This window comes from Nelumbo lutea, chromosome 4 (genome assembly GCF_056320005.1).
Source record: "Nelumbo lutea isolate HS-2025 chromosome 4, American lotus-T2T, whole genome shotgun sequence".
NCBI lineage: Eukaryota > Viridiplantae > Streptophyta > Magnoliopsida > Proteales > Nelumbonaceae > Nelumbo > Nelumbo lutea.
In genome coordinates, this window is record NC_142687.1 from 7,044,950 (window position 1) to 7,063,054 (window position 18,105).

Genomic DNA, 18,105 nt, shown 5'->3' on the forward strand with positions numbered 1-18,105 from the left:
GGATGCAGGTATAGATGCGTAAAGTGGGTCGTGCCGGGTCGGTACGGCACAGTCCGTGTATAGACCTGTTCATGAGCCGGACCGGGCCGAGTTCGGGATGGGCTTTTACTTGTCATTAAGGAAAATATATTAGGTCTAAGCTCAAGCCCGGCCCGACCAACGGGCCTATAAATTGGGCCCGAGCCTGGTCTTGATAAAAAGCTCAAAGCCCGAGCCCGAGCCCGAAGCCTGACCTAATAAAAACAAAAAAATAATTTTTCCTATTCAAATTAGAATTAAAAATTTAGATAGTTTTTTTCCTATTTAAATAAACAATGGGCCTACAATATGGTTTTTTCCCCTTTCTTTTATATTTTAAAACACAGTTTTACATTCTTAAATCAAAAAAATTATTCAAATGGATATAATCACATTACTCACTTTAAGTCTAATATTAGGTTGGGCCGAGCTATTTTGACAAAACCCGAGCCCGGCTCGAATTTATTGCAGGCCGGGCTTTTTGGTCCGAATTTAAATCTGCGGGCCTATAACCACGCTCAAGCCCATCCGGGGGCCGGGTTGGCCCATGAATAGGTCTACCCGTGTGTGGCCCATGCTAAAGGCGGGCTGTGCCATGCTGCGGGCCCGGTTCAGGCCATTGTGGGTTTGGGCCGTATTGGGCTAGGCCACAGGGCAGGCCTTGGGCCTAGGCCAAACTGAACTGTACTGGGTTTTTTTTTGGGGAAATTTTTGATTTCTTTTTCTAAGTAAAATTTTAAAACTAAAATATCTTTTTCTTTGAACTTTGGGAATTAGGAACTATTTAAAAAATTAAGAAATCTAAGTTATCTAACACATAAATGAAAAAAACACTTAACCAATTTGAAATACGAATTATGTATTAACAAATTGAAAGAAAAATAGGAAATTTATTTCATTTAAATTTGAATGGTACAAATTACAAATATAATGATTGGATCATTGCATACTTGTATGAATGAAAATATGAAAATGGAATAAATTAATAAAATATAAATAATACAATATGGTAACAATTTGAAAATACAAAATTACATTGTTAAAAATTTAAAAATATATATATCAAATCAAATAAACAAAATTTAAAAAATTTACAATATTTTGAAAAAATAAAAAATTCTATACAGGTAGTCAAATTCATGACTTTCATCATCTGCTTCGGGTGAAATATCCGGTGTAGTATCATGCCCTCCCTTGTCTTGTAATATATCTTCTGCATCTAGCCAATCCTTAAAGTAGATGCACATCTCTATGCTCTCATCATTCATGCAGCTTCTTTTGTCATTCAACACCCTGGTACCTACACTAAAACAAAACTCCAATGGAACTATAAACATCGGAGGGGTTAGTAGATCACATGTCATGGTGGCGAGAACCGGATAATTTTTTGAATGTTCACTCCACTAGGCTAAAATATCAAAATTATTTGATCATTTACCTAAATTAGAAAATTTTGCTTGTAAATAAATATTAAGTTCAATAAATGAACTTGTTGTAGAACTAGCAGATTTTTGTCTTCTACTTATTAAATAATTTGGTTTTCTCTTCTACTATTGGGCCCAAGGTCAGAAGAAGAAGATGATGATGAACAAGTTGTAGGAATATTTACTACAACTTCAGATCCATACAAACTATACATTTCAAATAATAAATTATTAATTTCTTCATTTTTATTTCATATATCAAATTTCATATTTTCACAATATGATTAAAGTAAAATATCTAAACCATCTTTCCTAATCCTAGGGTCTAATATTGTAGTTAAACAATAAATGGGAGAAATGTTCTCCCAATATTTTTTAAACTTATTTTCTACAATTTTAACAATACATTGAAATTGTTGATTATTTATATGTTTTGCAAAGCAATCACTATTTGTCATTAATTGATAAGGTAAATTATAACTAGTCGGATAATAAATCTCAGATAATTCATTAGTTGCATCATACAAATGTTTAAAAAAAAATCTCCTATGCATACTGCCAGTCTTCCTCAAATATCATATCATTAGGCATTTTTAAATTATAAAAACAAAAAAAAAAAAGATTGCTTGTGAAATATACAACTTTCTCACGTAGCATAGGTAGAATTCCACCAATGCTTTACATTTAATATAAAATGTTTATATTTTAAACCATCATTTTTACATAAATATTTAAATTATTATTTTCTTACCCCTAAACTCTTTATATATATAATACAATTTTTAGTTTTTAAAATAAGAGTAAAAATAATATTAAAGGCATCTTAAATACATCAATTTAAGATATGACATGCACATCTAATATGAAATAATTTACCATTTAAGCTTGGTTTTAATTGAGATTTTAAAATATTTATTGCATAATCATTATTGTTGGCATTATCAAAACTAATTTATTTTCTATTCCATAAGCATGCAAAGTATTTGAAATATTAACAGCAATAGCTGGGCCAATATGTGGCAATTCAAGCCTAATAAAACTTAAAATTATTTTATTCAAAATCCAAATTTCATCAATGAAATGATCGATAACACAAACATATATAATATTAAATTTGGATGTTCAAACATCCGAAGTAATTGCAACATTAGAATTAAGATTTACTAAAAAATAAATTAAATTTTGTTTATATGAATAAATAATTTTTTAAAAATAAGTTATTATAGTATTCTTATAAACATTTTTATATTGTGGTTTATAGAACTATGCAACCATTTTTTTAGCTTTTGGATCTTCAGCTAATATAAGTGGTTGTTCTTCATGTACAATATACTTAGCAAGTTCTTGTCTTATTTTTTCTTGTGAATATTTAAAAGTACCAAAATTACTCCCCCTCCCAATCTATGTTTGCGTTGTTTCTCTCCCTTCATTCTTATCGCTCATGTATGAGCAGATGTCTATTCAAATGACCCGTACCACCCTTGCTACAATAACTAAAATTATTCCTACATTTTTTGCAAACGGTCATTTCCCCATCCTCTCAATATCCTCCACTTTGAAAATTTTCCAAACTAGGTTACTCAACTTAGAAGCCCTCATTTTTCCCCTAGTATCAGTACTGGGGGTGAAAGTTCTACTTCCATCGACATCAATTGCATTAGTGCTAACACTATTATGATGTGATTGAATATCATTAATGGTGAACATGTTGGGAAATTGGTTTTCAGAAGAGTTAATTTTTTTTTTAATTATAAAAAGATAAAAGTTAATCTAATTCAACTTACCTAGATTGTTGGTTCAAAATCCCAACTTTATTTCAATAGTTGAAGCCTTTCAATGTCAAAGCCTCCCAAATTGAGATATTTGAGATGATGGTTGAGCAAGCCTTATTCTTGTTGAAAGTTGAAACTTCAATAAAGTTGAGACTTGAGAATTGGAGAATGCTGAATTAGACAATCAACTAATCAAAGAGAGAATTGTTGAATTGGTGTAATGGGAATGGTGGAGGATAGAGCTATTTATAGGAATTGAACATAACTCAATTGCCCAAAATACCCAAAAAACTAGTTGTTATTTAGTTGTTGAGAGGGGTATTTTGATCATTAAAAAAAAAACCCTAAATTGGTTGTTATATAGTTGTTGGGGGGCATTTATGTCATTTTTTTAACCCCCATAAGCAAAATGCAGAAATACCCCATAATATGGTTGTTTGAGGGGTATTTCTGTAACCCCCTACAAAAAAGTTGAAACTAGTTGTTGGGCCCCTTTAGGGGGGGGGGGGCAACGGTTATATTCCGAGCGGACCGAGTGCGGCCCGCAAGTCATGCCGATGTGCGGGCCTCATGCCATGTCGTGCCGACCCATGAGCCTCAAACCCCTGGCCCAGCACGACACGGACCTCCATGCTAGGCCTGGCATAACTTGGCCTGATTTACACTTCTATGCAAGTCGAGCTGGGTTAGGTCTGATTGAGATTGACCTATCCTACCCGAGTTGTTAAATCCCATGGTGATCATGGGCCGGAGCCGAGCCGGGCTTTTGATTTATATGGTCTATGTCTGGTTTTGTATTGTTTTGTGATTTTTGTATAATTATTGACAGTTTTTGTGTATTTAGTTCATAAATACCCCACTCCGAAGTGACAAAATTTTTGTGTATTTAATTCATAAAGAGAATTAGATGACACCTAAATGTCATTTATGTCCTTACAAATGTCGTTTAGCATCGGTTAATGATTTTGGACTAAATTCACAGTTTTGTATTGACATATTTTGAAATTAAGGGTGAGATTAATCCAAAATACATGAACCATATTGATCTCTAATTTACCCTTTTTTTTTATTTTTTACGATGCGATAAATTGTGATCCTAAATGCCTGATTTAGGGAGTAGGTCGGGCCAGTTTAAGCTCAATTGAGATTGACCATCCTATACGAGTTGTTAAATCCCAGTGGTGATCATGGGCTGGACACAAGCCAAGCTTTTGGTCTATGTCATTAAATGCATAATATTTAATATAAATATATAATACTTCATATGCAAAATCTATGGTGAAATAATGGATGAAATGCATTTTGAAAAAACATACGAGCTAATGATAAAATGGTATGTGACAATTGTGTTTTATTTACTTAAGTGTATATGATAACTAAACTTTATGAAACATGTACCAATGAAAAATTTAATCTTTATTTAACATAACTTATTTATACATTTTTGGTGCCCCCTAAAAACAAATAGCTATCATTAATGAAACATTTAGGGCAATTTTTACACATGGTAATATCATATTAATCGTTTATTTGTATGCAACTAATGCAGGTTGAACCAACGTTTTTAAAACCGAATTGAACAATGAACTGATCAAGGGTCCAGTTTATGTGTCAAACGGTCCAATCGTTCAAATTGAATGGATGACTCATTCTAACAAAAAAATAAAAAACGGTCAAACCATCAAATGATTCAAATGCCTGGATTAGCAATTTGCTAACCAAATCAATGATTTTTGACAAAATAATGGTTCTGGAGTAAAACGGAATGATCGGTCCGATCCAACCATCCAGTTCTGTTTTAAAAACCATGGGTTGAACCATACAAACTAATAGGCTCATGCTCGTTTAGCCAAACGAGCTCAATTTTAGGCCCAAGCTCGAGTATTATTACTATTGGGCTCTTTCACCCACCATCTCGAGGCAGGCATGCCTTATGAAGCAGTTGCCAGTTTGCCACAGCTTTGACTATTGGACGTTTCGTTCGTTGCGCAATGTGCCAGCGCCACGCTCGCTCTTGGTAGACCACGAAGAAAGAGCAAATCGTCTGTGTTGCCCAAGCAACCAGAAAAATATAAGATCAATATAATATCAAATTATCAATAAATAAATTAAAAAAAAATGAATACAACATTTCAACCTTCACCGTCGTTGTCTCTCGTATGCCATTTAAAAGCACATACTCTTTTTGTTCTCTGTCAAAGACCCAACCCAAAGAGTTATTTTCTCTCTCTCTCAGGTTCAGGTAATGTAATTCATCAACTCTTCTATGTTATAATTTCAATTCAATTCGTTTTGGATTCTTTAGTTTCGAACTGAATCTAACCGTTGAGTAGTTTCTTTGTTTTATTGGTTTGTATTGAACAGTAGAGAAGGGATCACGGCTAGGGTTATTTGGGCGTCCCTTTCTGCGTTTGAGTTGGATTTGATTTTATTCATATTCCAGTTGGTTCAATTCACATCGACAAGAAACTTGTGGGGGTTGAACCCAGGGTTTCAGTCCGTTTACGAGTACGAGCTTTCAACCCCGCACTGATCGAAGGGGCGGATCCCGAATTCATGCTCGTACTACTCGCCAAGAGTGGGTTCCAAGGGCATCTACTGCTACCGTTGTGAACCCTCCGTTGAGTTTTAATTCAAACCCTAATGGCGATGGCGGAGACTCGAATTATAGTTCTGCCCCGCCAGAGAGTCGGCATAGAGGTGATTTCATTCAGAGAAGCTATGTTGCCCGGCCTTCTCATCCGCGGAGGGAAGCGGAGAATCACGCGCCCAAGGGATTGAATATGCCGCAGCTTGTGCAGGAAATTCAAGACAAGCTCACAAAGGGGACTGTCGAATGCATGATCTGTTACGATATGGTCCAGACTCCGGTGGTCCGCTCCAATATGGTCCTGTTCCTGTTGTTACTCCATTTTCCGTCTCAACCGTATCAAGAAATGGGCTCGAGCACCGACTTCTATTGATTTGTCCGTGGAGAAAGAATCAAGGCTCAAATTGGCGGTGCCCTGGTTGCCAATCTGTACAGCTCCTCAACTCTAAACAGATTCGATACGTTTGCTTTTGTGGGAAGCACCCTGATCCTCCATATGATTTATATTTGACACCCCGCGGAGAGCCGTGTGGGAAGCCTCTAGAGAAAGAAGTTTCGAGCAATAGCGATATGAACGACGATCGCTGCCCCCATGTTTGTGTCTTGCAGTGCCACCCGGGTCCATGCCTTCCTTGTAAAGCTTTTGCTCGTCCGCGCCTGTGTGCTTGCGGGGAAAAAAAAAAAACAATCACCACAAGATGCTTCGATTAGAAAAATGTTCTTTCTTGCGGACAAAACTGCAATAACCTACTTGAATGTGGGCGTCATCGGTGCGGAAGGATTTGCCACACGGGGCTATGTGATCCTTGTCAGGTTCTCACTTCTCACCAATGCGTCATGCTTCTGCAGGAAAAGCACGGAAGTTGTTCTTTGCGGAGAGATGGCTGTGAAGGGTGAAGTATCAGCAAATGACGGTGTTTTTTCATGTAACTCCTATTGCCAAAAGAAGCTTGCCTGTGGAAATCACGTATGCGGAGAGATTTGTCATCCTAGCCCATGTGGGGATTGTGAATTAATGCCGTGGAGTATTAAGACCTGCTGCTGTGGTAAAACAAAGTTACACAAGGAAAGACAGAGTTGTTTGGGCCCTATTCTGACCTGTTCGCAAACATGTGCTAAATTCCTTCCTTGTGGAGTTCACAACTGTAAGGATGTTTGCCATGTTGGGGATTGTGCACCTTGTTTGGTTCTCGTCAACCAAAAATGCTGTTGTGGATCGTCTTCTCGTACTGTTGAATGCTATAGAACAATTGAAGAGAGGGATAAATTCGTCTGTGAGAAACCTTGTGGGAAGAACAAGAATTGTGGGAGGCATAGATGCAGCGAAAGGTGTTGTCCTCTCTCTAATTTCAACAATTGGATAGTGGGTGATTGGGATCCACACTTATGCTCAATGATCTGTGGGAAGAAGCTTAGGTGTGGGCAGCATTCTTGTCAGTCCCTCTGCCACAACGCCCACTGCCCACCTTGCCTTGAAACCATCTTCACTGATCTGACTTGTGCTTGTGGGAAGACTTCAATTCCAACTCCATTGCCTTGTGGTACACCCCCTCCTTCATGTCAGCAGCCATGATCGGTCCCTCAGCCTTACGGTCATCCCTCTTCACACAGTTGCCACTTTCGAGATTGTCCACCTTGTTCAATTCCGGTGGCAAAGGAGTGCATAGGTGGGCATGTGGTTCTAGGAACATATTCGTTGTAGTCAGCTATGTGGCAAGACACAACAATGTGGCATGCATGCTTGTGGAAAAACCTGCCACTCACCACCCTGTGATTCTTCATCTGGATCTTCTGGTTCAAAGTCATCTTGTGGGCAAATATGTGGGGCTCCAAGGAGAGATTGTAAGCATACATGCACAACCGTTTGTCATCCCTTAGCACCTTGTTCTGATCTAAGATGTGATTTCCCTATGACAATTACTTGTTCTTGTGGTTGAATAACTGCCACAGTCCCTTGTGATGTTGGAGGTGGCTCTCATGTTGATACTATCTTTGAAGCTTCTGTTATTGCGAAGTTGCCAGTGCCTCTTCAACCTGTGGAAGCAAATGGCAAGAAAGTCCCACTTGGTCAGAGGAAGCTTGTTTGTGACGATGAATGTGAGAAAATGCAGCGTAAACGAGTCCTTGCAGATGATCACATCACCGAATTTGGATGCCCTTCATCTTGGAGAAAACTCCACCATTTCTGATTTGCTTGCGGACTTGTTTCGACGTGACCCAAATTGGGTGTTGTCTATTGAAGAGCGGTTCTAGTTCTTAGTGCTTGGTAAGAGTAAAGGAGGTACTATGAATGTTCTAAGGGTTCATGTTTTTTGTTCAATGTTGAAGGAGAAGAGAGATGCAGTAAGACAAATTGCTGAGAGATGGAAGCATTCAGTTAATGCAGCAGGATGGGAGCCAAAGCGGTTCCTAGTGGTTCTTGTTACACCCCAAGTCCAAGGCTCCAGCACTGATTCTCGAGGGAAAGGCTTATATTCCTTTAAATGTGGCTCCTCCACCAACACTTGATCCTTTGGTTGACATGGATCCGAGGCTTGTTGTGTCTCTTCTAGATCTTCCAAGGGATGTAGATACAAGTGCACTAGTCCTGAGGTTTGGTGGGGAGTGTGAGTTGGTTTGGTTAAATGATAAAAAAGTTGACAAACAAAAGTTGAAACTAGGGTTTAGAAGAAAGAAAGCAAGATGAGAGAAGAAGAAGAAGAAGAAGAAGAAGAGGAGATGTGTCGATGGGTGTGTTCTTGTCACTGTTTACACCCTCAAAAAAATAACTTTATACTTTGGAAATGGTAATTACAAGGAAGCCCCTACTTGGGCGTCCAAATACAAAAATAGTACAAGGAAGAGAAAAAGTTCCAAAAATACCCCTATCTAAGCAATCTCAAAACTCCCCCTCAAGCTAAGCATATATGTCAATCATGCCCAGTTTGTCAAGGTTCTTAGCAAACTTTGGATGGTGGACACCTTTAGTAAGGCAATCAACTAGTTGGTCTTCTGACCTTACAAAAGGAAGGCAAATCTGCTTGGATGCCCATTTCAGTCAATAAGGTCTTCAACCAGAGTAGCTCAGACACTTAATGAGTCATTGCCCTTTACTTTGCCTCCACACTAGAACGAGCAACCACAGATTATTTCTTACTTCTCCATGAAACCACATTGCATTCTCATTAAGGCACAATAACCAGATGTAGATCTTCTATCATCAATGGGCCCTGCCCAATCAGCATTTGTGTAAGTTTCAATCTTTAGATGGCCGTGATTGGAATACAACATCCCTTTACCAGTGCATCCTTTCAGGTAGGCTAAGGTTCTGTTAACTGCCTGCATATGGGATGTCCTGGGTTTATGCATATATTGGCTAATCACTCCAACAGCATAGGATATGTCAGGTCTAGTCAAGCAAAGATACAAAAGACGACCTACCAATCTCTGATATATTCCCTTGTCTGGAAGAACTTCTCCTTCAGTGGAACTCAACTTGTTATGATCAATTGGAGTTTTTGCAGGCTTACACCCTAATTTCCCAACTTCATGAAGTAAATCAAGTACATATTTTCCTTTGTGACAGAAAAATTCCCTTCTTGTATCTTGCAACTTCAATGCCTTTAATTGAGAGATACCTGTGATATCATCACCTGTCATAACAATGTCATCAACATATACTATCAACATTGTTACTCTACCATCGACTCTTCTAATGAATAAGGTGTGGTTAGCCTGAGATCGAGCAAACCCAGTCTTTAAGATGGCATTCCTGAACTTGTCAAACCATGCTCTTGGAGACTATTTTAGCCCATACAAAGACTTCTTCAAGCGGCACACTTTTTCATCACTGTTAGGAAAACTTACCCTAGGTGGTAAGTCCATATACACTTCCTCTTGGAAGTCCCCATTAAGGAAGGCATTCTTTACATCCATTTGATATAAAGGCCAAGAGTAATGGGCAGTAAGAGACATGATCACATGAATAGAGTTTATTTTAGCAACCGGAGCAAAGGTTTCTAGATAATCAATGCCATAAGTTTGAGTGTATCCATTGACTACAAGTCGAGCTTTATACCTCTCAATTGAGCCATTTGCCTTGTGCTTAACAGTATAAACCCACTTACACCCAATAGGAATCTTATCTTTTGGGCAAGGAACAACCTCCCAAGTCTGGTTCTTTATTAGGGCCTCAATTTCTTGGTTCATAGCTTTTTTCCAATGAGGGGACTACATTGCCTTTGTAACACTGCGAGGGATGGAAACAAAAGAGATGGCAGAAATATAGGCATAATAGGAAGGTTAGAGAGCATCATAAGACACATAGTTAGTAATAGGATACTTGCTACATGTCATTTTTCCTTTTCGAATGGCAATAGGAAGATCAAGGTCAGAATCAATAATAGGATTGTTAGGAGCTTTAAGATTACTTGAGTCTAGGGAATCAGATTATGATGGGTGATGGAGCGCAATCCGGCCGGTCTTAGTTGTCAACGATTTTCCCTTTGACTAAAGCAACGGGGAGCCTGAAACGGAGAAGATGAGGGAACTCCGGGGGGAACCCGGTGAGATGACTCCGAAGCTCAAGTTAGTATTCTCAATGGCAAAGTAAAGACCAGATGGCGCAAGGTTCACATACCTTGTTGTTGGGGGTAGGGGGTCTTTTATAACCACTTCGCGCACTCACTCCGAGGCCTCTATCAGGTCGGGTATGATTATCTTTGTTTCTGCCAGTTCGGGTGTCATCCTTTCTGTTGGGACAGAACCGCCACTGCTCCTTGTCGGAGCCGTCTCTGTAACTGGAGATGGCGGTGTCAGGTGGCGGTGGCAGGTGGCCGTTTGAAGTGCGGTTGTCAAGCGTCGGATCCCAAGTCAATCAGGTGTGCCGCCCCTGGGTACGAACTTCCTCGGTGTCAGGCATGGTACGGTTTGTTCGATTTGGCGTCCTGGAGGCGGAGTTCTGGAGTGGTGAGCGAGGTGAAGTCTTGAGTTTGGAGGTATGTCCTGTATTGCCATAGTGCAGGCCAGTTCGGTGAGGTGAGTTCTGGATTGCTATAAGGCAGGCCAGTTCGGTGAGGTGTGTCCTGAACTGCTATAAGGTAGGCCAGTTTGGTGAGGTGTGTCCCGGACTGCTATAAGGCAGGCCAGTTCGGCGGGGTGTGTTCCGAACTGCCATAGGGCAGGCCATTTCGGGTTTGACTTGGGGCCCAAGGGAGAGTTCAGGTTCCTAGTAGTGAGTTCGGGCTACTGGTAGGGAGTTCGGACCGCTGGTTCCTCCCTTTGGTGCTCGCGCCTTAGGCGTGCTGTTGTGCCGAGCTGTTGCCTTTGCCACGTGTTGCGTAATTACGAGGTCGGGCCAAATCTTCCTTCATCAATGGGCATTCAGCTTCAGGAGCTACCATCTTACTGCGCCTGATGAAAAACTGTTGCCAGGACCGAGGTCGATACATAGGAGGAGGAGGAGGAGGATGAGGATGAGGAGAAAGAATACCATCGTTACAAGGAAGAGAGGGAGGAATAGAGGTAGGAACAGGAAGACAGAAGGGTGTCTGATCTTCACTCGCATTCTCCCCTTGAAGAGAAGGATAGGATGACTGGAAAAAGGAAGATGACTCCAAAAAGGTAACATCTTTATAGACATATCTCTTGTCAGATAAGGAATCAAAGCATCTATAGCCTTTTTGGACTGGAGAGTAACTAACTAAGGAATGATCAAACTTACGCCGGAAAGGACTCATATCATGAACAAAACAAACACAATCAAAGATCTTGAGGTGTAGATTAAAAGGAGGTTCATCGGGGAAGAGAAGTTGATGAGGAGAATGAAGGTTTAGGACCCTTGACGGGAGTCTGTTAATAAGATACACAACTGTCTCAACACGTCACTCCAAAAACGAGTGGGAACATGAGTTTGAAACAGTAGACCACGAGCAACGTCAACGACATGCTTGTTCTTCCTTTCAACCACCCCATTTTGTTGTGGAGTATGACTACATGAACTTTGGTGAATAATACCCTGATCTTCAAGAAATCTATACAACTGATGTTCAATTCAAAGTATTCTTTGGCATTGTCAGATCTTATTATTCTCACTCTTTTCTCAAGTTGTCTCTACCATATTCATGAAGTTTTGAACAATCATAGGAATTTCATCCCGACTTTTCATCAAGTAGAGCCATGTATACCGACTGTAGTCATCAATGAAGAGGATGAAATATTTATACCCACCCATGCAAGGGATAGCATATAGGCCCCAAACATCAGTATGGATCAAATGAAAAGCAACATTACTTCTTTTACTGTTTGCAAAATATGTGGTTCTACATTGTTTGGACAAATGACAAACTTCACATTCAAAATTCAACTTTGGCACAGAGTCAAACAAGTTTGGAAACAAGAGTTTTACAGAATTGAAAGACATATGGCTAAGATGACAATGCCATAATTTCAAAACTCATTTTTTCATTTGAACAAAACTCAGTCTGGCTTGATAGTCCATGCTCTAAAGGTATATCAAAGTGGTAGACTCCATCAATTTCATGCCCACTTCCAATCATCTTCCCCGTGCTTAGGTCCTGAAAACACAATGGGTAGAAAAAAAAGTCACTAAGCAATGGGTAGAAAAAAAACTTCATGACCCCTTTCTTGGGGTTAACTTATATGAGGTAAAATGTGAGGGTATACCATTCATATGGCATTGGCCCTAGAGTCTACAATCCATGGGCTAAAAGATATGGAACAAGCAAGTGCATTACCTGTTTTGGCATATGAACTAGATGGTTTACTAGGTCCAGAACCAGATGAGGAGGATGTACCACCCTTTTCCAACTGCAACAATATATTCATAAGTTTGTCCATTACGTTAGAGGAGTCAAGCACATAAGAAGGTTGAGCACCATTACCAATTGTAGCCAAGTGAGCATTGCCCTTCTTCCCGGTTCTATACTTTTCTGGCTTTAAATGAGGATTGAGCTTCCAACACCTTTCTTTAGTGTGTCTTGGCTTCTTGTAATAATCACAAATAACATCCTCAGCCTTCTCAGTAATAGGGTGCTTGCTAGTATTTTGCTTGGGTCGAGATGACATAAAAACAGAGTGATCAATCATAAGAGGTTGCATCATGGTGGTCCTTCGACTTTCTTCCCCTTGCACAGGGGAAGGGAGTAAGCGGAAGCAAGAGAGACATTGGCAGCACTAAGAATGTGTTGCCTGGTAAAATCAAACTCTGGATTTAACCCAACCAAGAAATCAAAGACTCTATTCTCTTCTATGTACTTTCGATATTGCTCACCATTTTCAGGGTCTTGCCATACAAGTGCTTTCAAGTGATCCATTTCTTCCCAAATAGATTGTAGAGAAGAGAAATACATAGCCATAGATCTCTCCCCTTGGCGCATACTACAAGCTTCCCTCCGAAGTTGGTACACTCTATCTGTATTGTTAACTTGTAAATAAGTGGCAACAACTCTATCCCAAATATCCTTGGCCATTGGAAGAAATATGTAGTTTCGAGCAATATGAGGTTGCATTGAGCAAATCAGCCATGACATTACAAAAGGAGTTATCCTGTTTCCACTTTGCAAATTTCGGGTCTTCAAGATTTGGCTTCACCTCCTTTCATGTGATGAATCCTAGTTTGCCTCTCCCAGTAATGGTAAGTTTAGCAGATTGAGACCACTCTAAAAAATTGGTTCCATCAAGTTTAATTGTAGTTATCATCCTACTACTAGCAATATCTGCACTTCCCGAGAACACATTGGAAACCATCTGAACATCCTTAGATGATTCCATATTCTATGAAGACACTTTCTAGCTAACCAAAAAGACCCCTAATACTTGACCAAAGCCACAAACCCAAGAACCAAGGTCACCACACGGTTAAGATACAAAAGAAGGCCAAAAAACCAAATTGGTGGCAATATAAAGGGAGAAAAAAAACTCCCAAAAATTATATAGGGCTCAGAAAATTATGAGACCACTTTCTATCATTCCCAAAGAGTAAAACGACCTGAACGGCCTAAGTTTTACAGCAAAAGAAGCCATTAAACATGATGTACAAGGCTCGACATCAGATCTGAAATTTCTGCGATTTTCCCCTTGAAAAAATCACTAAAAATCATAGAAGCTTCGAATGAGGGCAAGAGTCATACCAAAATTCCTCTAAAACCAGGGCGAATCAAACCATGTAAGTTTCATTGATTGTTGCCGACACCTGTACGGACTACTGACATCATCCGACGGTGGTCTGACATCAGCAGTTCACCTTGTGAGAGAGGATCTGCAAGAGAGGTACTCCAAGTTCCCTTACCCGCTCTGATACCAAGTTGACAAACAAAAGTTGAAACTAGGGTTTAGAAGAGAGAAAGCAAGAGGAGAGGTGTGTTCTTTTCACTGTTCACACCCTAAAAAAATAACTTTATACTTTGAAAATAGTAATTACAAGGAAGCCCCTACTTGGGCGCCCAAATACAAAAATAGTACAAGGAAGAGAAAAAGTTCCAAAAATACCCCTATCTAAGCAATCTCAACAAAAAATGCTTTTGGCTGTATTTAGTGATCCTGCTAGGGCAGCAACTGCTTTAAGACGGTTAGATCATGGGTCAACATATCATGGTACTGTTGTGGTTCTTCAGAATGGTTGGGCATCAACTCCATCTTTTGGTGCCAATGCATGGGGAGGAATAGGAGTTGCCAAGGGTGGAGGTCTAGTTTCTGGTATCAAGGGCAATCCGTGGAAGAAGGCTGTTGTGCAGGAATCTAGCTGGAGAGAAGATTCTTGGGGTGGTGAAGACTGGTCTCATGTTGTGACTGACACATAAGGGTCTGTATGGAAAGGGAAGGAAGCTCCAATTATTGCTTCAAGCAACCGTTGGAACGTTCTTGATCCAGATGCAGTCTCATGTTCAGCCACTACCTCCACGGCTGGAGTTGAGGTTAAAGGTAACTGTGGTATTTCAAGTTCTTCCACTGCAGAGCTGGAACTGAATGCATGTGGCTCAAATTCAATAGGACAACCTCAAGGAGCCATTAATGAAACGGAGTTGTCTGAAGTAGCAAATGATTGGGACAAAGCTTTTGAATAAGAGAGGAGATATAGGAGATGGTAGAGAAACATTTATGGCACTATATGCTTTACTTCTCTTTTTTGATCGATCTATATGCCTTCCAGGGATTATTTTATGTTTTGGGGGCTTTGATTTTCTCAAGGTGAATCAGCCTTGATAATTCAAGGGAAGATTTATGCTAGTATGGGATTTCAATGTGGAAATCTAATCATGCCAGTTTTAGCTGAAGGATTTCATCATGCAAATTTGGCTAATAAATGATTTTTTCTTTTATTTCTTCGATTTTGTTTGGGGTCTGTGGGGCTTGTAATATTTTTTTCCTGGCCAACTCAAAATACTATGATGATTTAGAAAGAAGTAATACACTTTGGATATTCTTTTTTCCTAATATGTATCTAGTTGGTCCTTGCCGTTCTTCTATAACTCCAATTGCCTCATGGTTTTGGGGGTCTAATCTTATTTCCTGCAATTCTTATGAACATTTAAAATTTGGAAAGGGGAAATATGGATTTGGATTTAACCGTGCACAACAAATTGGTCTGCCATCTAATTTGTTTACAATTTGGTGCACGTGTTATTGACTTCTAAAAATGTAAAATGTCTGTTGTTTTCTCTTTTTCTCTATACATGCATGTACTCTTACATACATGTGTGTGTCCTATTATTGATGAGATAGAGATGGACTTGGCATGCATTTAGTAATAGTAGTTTAAATGAATAAATATAGTCTCTATTTTTGGTCTGGATTCTTTTTATGCACAATTGATTCTGTTGGACTGTGACAATAGATATAGCTGTATTTGGCCATGGCTAACTAAAGTAGGTTTCCTAGATGAAATTTGTCTTTGCAGATTGGCTGTAATCACATGTGCCGGTAATAGTACTATCTTTAAGTCAATTGTCCAGAGTCTTTGACTTCTCAATTGATTGATTGTTTTCGTACATGTCTACGCCTGAGATACTAAGTTTTTCAAGTATTTCTTATGAGAAATTTAATTACCCCTTTCTAACAACAGTTCCAAAACTGTTGGATAGGGTAACTTCTTGATACAAATTCTAGCTCAGCAGAATAGGTAAGACACAATTAAACTGTCTCCTTGATCTGACATTTAACATATTGTTGCGCTCATATATTGCACAGATATATGAGAACCCTGACCTTACAACTCATGGACATAGGGGTTGTGAATGTTGAACCCTATTGTGATGTCTGTTGGCTTGTTCTGGTGATGATAAAAGCCAACTGTTTGTATTTGTTTATCATAACTTGGTTTTATAAAAGAGGAGCATTTAACATGTTGAATTAAATTCAAAGCTAGATTGTATAGGTATTCTGTTTCTATTAGATCAAATCGGTTACAAGTATCTGTTGTATATGGAGAACCATTTTGCCATTTCTTTTTTCTCTTTCTTTTTGGTGGGGGTGGATTTAATTAGAAAGATGAAAATATAAGGGATCCTGATGGGCAATCTTTATTTCAAATGTGGAGCCACTGTGTACAAGAAGTGACATTGCTTGGTGCAATAGTAAAATCTCAAGCTGACAAGCATGAGAATGTGGATATGAGTCTCAGAGTGGCCACTAAGTGCACAAAATGATGAATGTTATGTCCATACGCAGCCTGCCCCTCCAAGAACTTGGATGGCAGGGATCAACATTGGGTTGACTTTTTGAGGGACCATTGCTTGTAATGATGATAAAACCTTGGGCTCAGGACCTCAGGTTCTAGTCTAAATTAGCCACTTTATGTGAAGATGTCTTAGACTTCGAGGTTAGATCTGTATTAGTCCACCCTTTCCAAGACCCTGGATTGTTGGGACCAAAATGGGGCAATGGCATTTTAGTGGCTGCTTACAAGAGGGAAGTCTTGGTTCCTAAGAATGTATGCTGATCTTTTATTATGCAAAACTACCAGGAAGCACATTGTCAAAATGACTAGTGGTTGTCCCATATAGCTAACATAGAAATGTGAATGCAGATTTTTGTCCCACCATCAGTTGGTTAATTATTATCCACATTGATGTGCTCTTCTATTAGTGATTCTCATGTTGTTTGCTTTTTTAGGGATCTGAGGCCTGTGACACCATTCCATTTGCATACCTATAATGGAGGATCATCCATGTTTGTTGACCAAAAATTGAGAACCAGAGTTGATATGGTTGGGTATATGACGTGATTTCTCCCCTTTTTAATCTTAGCTACGAATTATTTTTGAGGCTGTTTCCCAAATTCTTCACAATATGCAGTTCAATTTTAAGAAGAAGCAATAAATTGCAATCAACCATGAGAAAAGCAGTCTCCCTGAGTTTGATAATATATGCCCATCTTGTTTTCTTTTCTTTTTTCCATTTCTGAAACAAAACAAGGTCATCTATTAGGTGTTTTAGGAATCAGGATGATTACAATGTGATTTACGTTGGTGGTCAATCTAGAGAACTAGATTGATGCCGAGTTTTCAAGCATCACTGCAAGTAACTTCATGTTTGATACTGATTGATCATTTTTTGTTTAACAAGGGGTGCTAACCAACATTTATTGTCTAATCATATGTTAGAATTATGCGAAATGAATTGTATTGAATGTAAGCAAGTTGCTTGTATTTGGAGTTGACCAGAGAACCTGTTTTTGTATTATCTTAGTCGAAGGGTTTTTCCCTTTTCTTTTAATAATGCAACAGAATCAGTAAATCATGTAATTTGTCATCGTTGGGCGTTGGTAGCTTTTAGTTTTAGGTATAGTTGATTAGTTGTACAGGAATGCAGAATGTCGCTGGTTAGTTCGGCTGGGCTTGGACTGCTCTGACGAAATTAGTATTGGGCCTGAGTATAAGCCAATGAGGACCAGCGTTGGAATGGGCTGGCCTTGGTTTATTTTGTGTGCAATGTACTATCATCCTGGCCATGGAGCCTTTTAAATTGCAAAAGGACAAAAGTGTGAATGAGTTGTCGAATTCCTTTTCTTTTTTTGTCAAATACACGGGATTACAGTGGCCTTAGGTGGAATCCATCCGATTGTGAATTTTATTTTTATGAAAGATGGAATCGATCCAATGGTGGTGGTCCTGGTCGGTCACAAGTTCACAGCTGCAATTTCCAAGGTCCACATACTAAATAGGGGGCATTTTTGGTATGGTCGTTTGGGATTTTCATAGCTTGGGATACTAAACTTTTGTCTTTATTTGATAATGAAGGACAAAAGTTTAAAAGATCTATGCCCTAAAAAGTTTATGAAAATCCAAAATGGCCATTTGGAAGCC

At 39.1% G+C, this 18,105-nt stretch overlaps 1 pseudogene; it reads left to right on the forward strand.

Annotated features, from left to right (window-relative positions):
- Positions 1-2: 2 nt before the first annotated feature.
- Positions 3-15,015, forward strand: LOC148853651 (NF-X1-type zinc finger protein NFXL1 pseudogene; annotated as a pseudogene).
- The last annotated feature ends 3,090 nt before the right edge of the window (positions 15,016-18,105 follow it).